Source organism: Peromyscus eremicus, chromosome 23 (genome assembly GCF_949786415.1).
Source record: "Peromyscus eremicus chromosome 23, PerEre_H2_v1, whole genome shotgun sequence".
In the NCBI taxonomy this organism is placed as follows: Eukaryota; Metazoa; Chordata; class Mammalia; order Rodentia; family Cricetidae; genus Peromyscus; species Peromyscus eremicus.
This window is the reverse complement of record NC_081438.1, coordinates 38005000-38012022: the sequence shown is the minus strand read 5'-3', so window position 1 is coordinate 38012022 and position 7023 is coordinate 38005000. Positions and strand designations below refer to the sequence as shown.

The following is a 7023-nucleotide window of genomic DNA, read 5'->3' as shown; positions in this document are numbered from 1 at the left end:
GCAGAGTGGGGGTGTGGTTCCCAGCAGAGCCCAACAAACCGCTGGTGGGGTGAGTGGATTTTCTCTGCTCTGCGGCCGCAGTGAACGGAACACAGGTCTGCTTCTCACAATTCTTGTCATTTCAGAGAGGTGAACATTCTTCAGAGTCCCGCTGGGAGAGAAAGAGCCAGGGAACACACTGTGAAGTGTTGGCCATACAGCTTTGTCATTAGGGCCGGAAGCCCGAATTATCCTCCTAACAGCGGTCCAGGTGATAAGGACTCCATGAAAGGCTGTCATGTTGATGTTGCTGCCCTCAGGTTCAGGCTGCCTGGAGAGGTCTGCGCTAAGTGAATCGAAGCTCTGGCAGCCTGCTTTTCTTCCCATCTTGTTAAACGGTAAAAGCGCTCACACACACGCACACACACACACACACACACACACACACACACACACTGCCCAATGACCAGTGGCCTCAAATCTTTACAAAGTGACCAATGTTTGTACTTTCTTAGAAAAACATTTCAATGTGTGCTCAAACTACTAAAAGTACACATTTTTAAAAATCTTTATTTTTCTTCTGACCTCTGGTTTGGGGTTTGTCTGTGGTCCTGGGGACTGGACCCACGGCCTCACACATGGCAGGAGTACATGGAATTCCAGGCCAGCCTGGGCTACACAGTGAGATCCTGTCTCAAAAACCAAACCAAGTTCAGAAGTCTCATGCTAATGCCACTTAGTTTGAAAATAAGGTTTGATTGTCCTCTGGCGACTGTCCCCATGATGTGCATATATCAGTTACTCCCACTTGTTTGGGGAATTCAAGGGAACAGGTGTTTTAGCCAGACCAAGGAGTTCACACTGAAAATACTTTCCTTTTCAGTAGCATTTGCTTCCAACATCCAGATTCCCCCTCAAAAGTTAGAGTTGGTAATGACGGGCTCAAGACATACCACTCCAAAATACGGCACTCTGGGGTGCAAGACGGTGAAAGCAGAAATGCCACTGTCACTTCCCTTCGGACAGGGATCAAACCCAGGACAAAGGCTGTCGAGCACGGTCTAAGCAACCTTGAGGCCCCGGGTTCGATCCTAAGCAACAACCTGCTAACAAACCAGGGAGGGTCCTCGGACTGCCCCGAGAGGTACAGTTCCTATGCATGCTGAAAAGAACAGGAGTTTCTGGAGTCACAAGGTCACAGAGAAGAGTCTGAGTAAACAGGTTTTGATAACCCGCCTTCTTGACATGAGATGGCGCTTTGTTATCCAATCACATATCCCCATGACAACCTCCTTCATCTAACCAAACTAGAAAAGAGTTGAGCACACCTCCTCTCTCTGGCTACAAGACTCCCCTGCAGGGGCCCCTGAGCCAGTCAGCATGGCCTCCCACGCATGAAACCTGCTTTATCTGACATTTCTAGAAGATACCATCTCACAGCCAATGGCTTGCTCCTCTGGCTCTTATAACCTTTCCTCTCCCTCTTCTGAGATGACCCCTGAGCCTTGGGTGCAGGAACTGTGGTGTCAACTGGGACTGGGATAACACGCTCTCGTGTTCACTGGGTGTCAGACAAGCTACATTCACGAAGTCTCGTCAACATGGCTGCCTGAACAAGACCTGAACAATGCTAACACGGAAAGGGAAAACTTGAGGGACCTCAACCCCAGCAATGAACTGGGGGGCAGCTGGGGAATGCTGGCCGTAGGGGAAATTATCGTCCTCAAGGTAGAGTCCCCAACTGGTTATCTAAGACCACGTGGTCAGCTCTGAGATCTATACATACAAGTAATATTATAAGGACTGAGCAGGTTGTATTTTTGTGTTTGGGTATTTAGGAATGTGTGTGTATATGTATATATATATATATATATATATGTACGTATGCAACAACAATTAAAGAAAAAAGAGCATGAATTTGAGAGAGCGCATGGGGGTTGCATGGGAGAGGCTGAAGAGGAAAGAGATGGGAAAATAATGTAATTGTATTATAATTTCAAAAAATAAATGATTCTTTTAAAAATCTATTGTATTATCTTTAATAAAAAGAAAAGACCCCGGTTAAAAAAAAAAAAAAGAAAAGAAAAGAAAAGAGGTTGGAGCATGCCTTTAGTCCTAACACTTGGGAGGCAGAAGCAGGAGGGTCTCCATGAGTTTGAGGCCAGCCTGGTCTACAACAGAGAGCTCTGGGCTAGCCAGGGCTACACAGTGAGATAACAAATAATAACAGACAAGACGATAAAAGCCCTAGCATTGAAAACACACAGATCAACTCTTTTCCTTGGGTCTTCATTCCCTTATGAAGTCTTCCTATCACAGAGAGTGTACATAAATGGATTTGTGTGCTTTTCCCTAGCTGTGGGAGCCTCTGTATCGGATCTGAGATGGCAAGGGAAGACACTGATGAGCTGTCTGGACACTTCCACACTGTTGGTGGCAATCCAAAACCGTGTTCTCCGGAGAATGTCTATGACACACTGTTCTGATGAAGCAGTAGAGAGACTATTCCCAGGCGACAATGGGGCTGGAAGTGATGTGACGTTTGTACGTGATGAGGTACTCATTTCTCAAATAAAAAAAATCTGTGAAGAGAAGAATTATGACTACTATTTACAACAACTTTTCATAAACATCCCCAAATTCCAGGCACAGGACAAAAGACATGACTCACCCTTCATGGAGGGCGGCACAGCCAGGGAAGTGGCCCTGGGGAGGATTGCTTCCGTAATAATGCCTCAGGGTGGCTCTCAAGAGATCTGTAGGAAGCTGATAATAGGGCATTTTGCTGGAGGTCGCTGGTAAAAATCTAAGTTTTGAAGAGCATTTCCTTAGTTAAAAATGTCTCATTTCCAGATCTTGAATTTTTACACAGGTCCACGACTGGAAAGACTTCAGGCTTGAAATGACAGATATATAACTGACTTGTTTGCCATTGTATCTCAAGATGGCATCATAGTCCTTGAGAGTGTGGCTTGGAGTCTCTGGTTGCTGCGCTCTCTCTGTCTCTCTCTGTCTCTCTCTGTCTCTCTCTGTCTCTCTGTCTCTCTGTCTCTCTCTCTGTCTCTCTCTCTCTCTCTGTCTGTCTCTCTCTGTCTCTGTCTCTGTCTCTGTCTCTCACACATACACACACACACATCATCATCATCATCATCATCATCCTGTCATTTGCTGTCAGTATGCCTACAATCCTACCTACAGGAGACTTTCCCATGGTTACAGGCATCAGCACACACCCGTGCTTGTCAAAAGGCTACACCCCAGCCTCTTCGGTCCCACTTGGTCTGAGGTGGGGTAAAGAGTGAATCCTACAAACATTCCATAGTGTCCTGAAGCTCAGACGTTCAGAACAAGTTCAGAAATGTTGAAACCTAGTCAGTTTCTCCTGTTTTAAAAAGTAGAAAATATGTGTTGATGTGCAGAAATCTCAGCCCCTTGCACATTGCTGGTGGGGATATAATACAGCGGCCATGGGCAGATGTGTGCAGTCCTCTCAAATGTTGTGGATTAAAGTACCACGTGATCCAGGAACTCCTATTCTGGATATACACTGGACAGATTGGAAAGCAAGGTCTTAAAGAGAGATTTGCTTATTTGTGTTCATCAGAGCCAAGAAGCAAAAGCACCCCAACTATCTATTGATGGATTATTGCCTATCGTTTGTATATGCAGTGGAATAGGACATAGCCTTGAAAAGGAGGTAATAAATGCATGAGGTGTGAGAATATCATTCTGTTCGAAATAAAGCTTTCACAAAAGACAAATCACTGCAAACGGGTATGGGACCTAAAAGAGTGGAACAGTGGGTGCCAGGGCGGAGAGAAGGAGGGGTGGGGAGCGGTTGTTTAGTGGGTACAGATACTCAGAAGATGAAGAGCTTTGGGGATGGGCGGCAGTGATGGCTGCATAGCACTAGAAACTAGTGAAGAGCAGTGAACTACATACTTAGAAGCAGTCAGCGTGGCAAGCTGTAGTGGGCCCACACCTGTAATCCCAGCACTGAGGAAGTGAGGCAGGAGGGTCGTGAATTCAAGGTCATCCCCAACTATAATCTGAGTTCAAGACCAGTGTGGGCTACGTGGGACCTTGTCTTGGAGAAAAAACAAAGGTTAACAGTATTGTATGCATTCAACACAACTGAGAACAGTTATTTTAAAGTGAAATGGAAAGGACATCACACAAAGAATCAATCGCTAACCCTGTCTTTGTTTTCCAGGCAGGAGATAGAAAAATCTGAGTCAAAATTCTCTTAAGGGACCTAGGACTCGTAGAGACTGAGCAGTCTGCGTGGTTGACCAAGCAATACACAGTATAGATCCGAATCTATCAAGTTGGCAAGGTCATCGATCCATACTCAAGGATAGCTTTTAAAGATTCCAAAGTCAGGGCTGGAGAGATGGCTCAGCAGTTGAGAGCACTAGCTACTCACTCTTCCAAAAGACCCAGGTTCAATTCCCAGAACCCACATGATGGCTCACAACTGTCTGTGACCCCAGTTCTGGGGGATCCAACACCCTCACACAGACATACATGCAGGCAAAACACCAATGCACATAAAATAAAAATTAGAAAATTAGAAAAAAAATTAGTAATTTAAGACATTGATCACGCTGGGCGGTAGTGGTGCACACCTTTGATCCCAGCACTTGGGAGGCAGAGGCAGGTGGATCTCTGTAAGTTTGAGGCCAGCCTGGGCTACCAAGTGAGTTCCAGGACAGCCAAGACTACACAGAGAAACCCTATCTTGAAAAATTAAAAATTAAAAAAAAAAGACATTGATGACTTCAAACTCATCATTAGTTTCCCCGTTCTGTCATAAGTACATGTTTTTTTAGACAAAATAGACTCCAGCATCAATGCACTACTGCTTATTTCGGATCTCACAATCAGATGGTTAGAGAGATGGCTCAGTGGTTTTATAACTCAGGTTTTAAAACCTGAGTTTTATTCCCAACACCCATGTTCATCGGTTCACAATGCCCTGTAACTCCAGATCCTGGCAATCTGAAGTCCCTTTCTGGACCACATGCACAGTGTGTGTGTGTGTGTGTGTGTGTGTGTGTGTGTGTGTGTGTGTGTGTGTAGATAGGGATATAGTCTCTGTTTGATAGCTAGGATTCAAGTTGACTTTGGACATTCTAGCTCTACTCTGTCCCCCACTCCCCCAAAGAACTTCTAGAAACTCCCCATGCTCCAGAGCCTTGGCACTTGACCACACGCAGAGAAAGTTGTGGTGGTACCCAGGGACAGCCTGCAGCATTCTGGCTTCACAACTGACTCCAAATTCCTACCCAGGCTCCCCGTGGCCTTCTCTAAAAGGTCCTACCAACCTTCCATGACTTAACCCTCCTTTAACATTTGGTGCGGATGATGCTCCCAGGGCAGAGGGGTGGCATGCACTCCTCCAGGGGCCCTCAGAAGGCCGGAGACAGACTGGACAGCTGAACCCCGAGGCTTTTCTTGCTCTTGTCTGATTTTCAGGAAGTTTCCTTCCAAATCTGTGAGCACTTCCTGTCCTCCTCACCTCAGTTACGTGTTTGGCTCAACACGACTTTTTTTCCTATAAGGAGTATAAGGGACTCCTAGAGGAAACAGGACAGACATAAATACACTTTTGTTGAGGCTATAGGACCTGGGAACAATAGCCCATTGCTCATGGGGACAACAACTGAGCAAGGGGTGACTCCTTCTCTGCATGAATGTGACAATTACATTCATCATGAGTACTCCATAGCTGTTCCTAACGAGCTAAAAGCCTGTCTGCAATTTGCAATCACTTCCCGACCCACTATCCACTTGAGGATGGGTAAGGGGACCTGGCAAGGCCTCAGCTCCAGCCCCTCCCCACCTGTCCTCTCCGAAGGGAGCTGCTCGGGCAGGCGGTGACATTACACAGAGATGTGAAGAAGCTCCCAGGGCTGGGGTCACCTTTGGTCACAGGATCAAGACTTCACTTTGGAAGCAAAGTCGCCTTCCTCAGATCTCTCCCGGCGCCTCCCTAGGGCCACCCCCTCCTATAACATCTACAACCATAGTCCAGACTCAGCTCACCCCTTAATCTGCTCTGTGGGGACCTCAGAGAAAGAGATTTTCTATTTTTTGAATTCTCCATCCACATGATTTTCATTTCTGAGATGGCTGGTGAGGCCCTGAATGCTGATATGCAGAGCGAAGTGCACGTGTTTGAAGCCTCGGGAAGGAGACGCAGGTATGAAGTCTGTAACCTTGTGTCTGTAGAATCTGAGGCGCTGGGCCCCCAACTAAGACCCAGCCAATGAGAGTGGAGCGAGAGGCAAGTGCTGAAGAAAGGCTCTCAGCTCTTTGTCCCACTCCCTCCTCATCACCCTCCACTCTGGTCACTCTCCGTGTTTGGAAGCACTGTTTTCTGGATGCACTCACTACCTGTGTTCCTTCCCCCAGGAGAGAATAAAAGAAACGGAGGTGTGTGTACCTTGGACCTGGTCCCCTGCGAGCTAGAGGAAGCTGATTCTTTTTTTTTTTTTTTTTTTTTTTTTTGGTTTTTCGAGACAGGGTTTCTCTGTGTAGCTTTGCGCCTTTCCTGGAACTCACTCTGTAGCCCAGGCTGGCCTCGAACTCACAGAGATCCGCCTGGCTCTGCCTCCCGAGTGCTGGGATTAAAGGCGTGCGCCACCACCATCCGGCTTGGAAGCTGATTCTTGAGGTGGACCCTGGGCTTCAGGAAGTTACCGGAAGGTGCTGCTGGGTGTACCTGAGAAAGAGGGGAGGCAGCAGGAGACACTGTCAAAACGGAGCGCTCTGGAGTGGGCTGACCCTTCAAAGGTGCCCCGTCTAAGGCGGGGCTGGTGTGGCTCTACATCCCAGTTCAGGCTAAGCTGAGCCTCCTTATTCCTCAGGTCCTGAGGATGTGAGATCATGGCTGTACTGGAGACAGAACCTTGAGGGAGGTGATTTAGGTCAACTGAAGCCGTGGGGATGGGCTCCCTTCCAACCTGACTGTGAGCCCTGTAAGAGGACGGAGAGGCAGCGGGGAGGCTGGGGAGGGGTCATGTAAGGGAGGACCCCGTG

At 47.4% G+C, this 7023-nt stretch overlaps 1 long non-coding RNA gene across 1 annotated transcript; it reads right to left on the bottom strand.

Moving 5' to 3' along the window:
- Positions 1-2080: 2080 nt before the first annotated feature.
- LOC131898067 (uncharacterized) lies at positions 2081-6468 on the bottom strand. The gene is made up of 4 exons (XR_009375839.1): positions 6428-6468; positions 3172-3361; positions 2651-2875; positions 2081-2561 (listed from the first exon to the last, which is right to left on the bottom strand). It is a non-coding gene; the product is annotated as an uncharacterized LOC131898067 (long non-coding RNA).
- Positions 6469-7023: the final 555 nt, after the last annotated feature.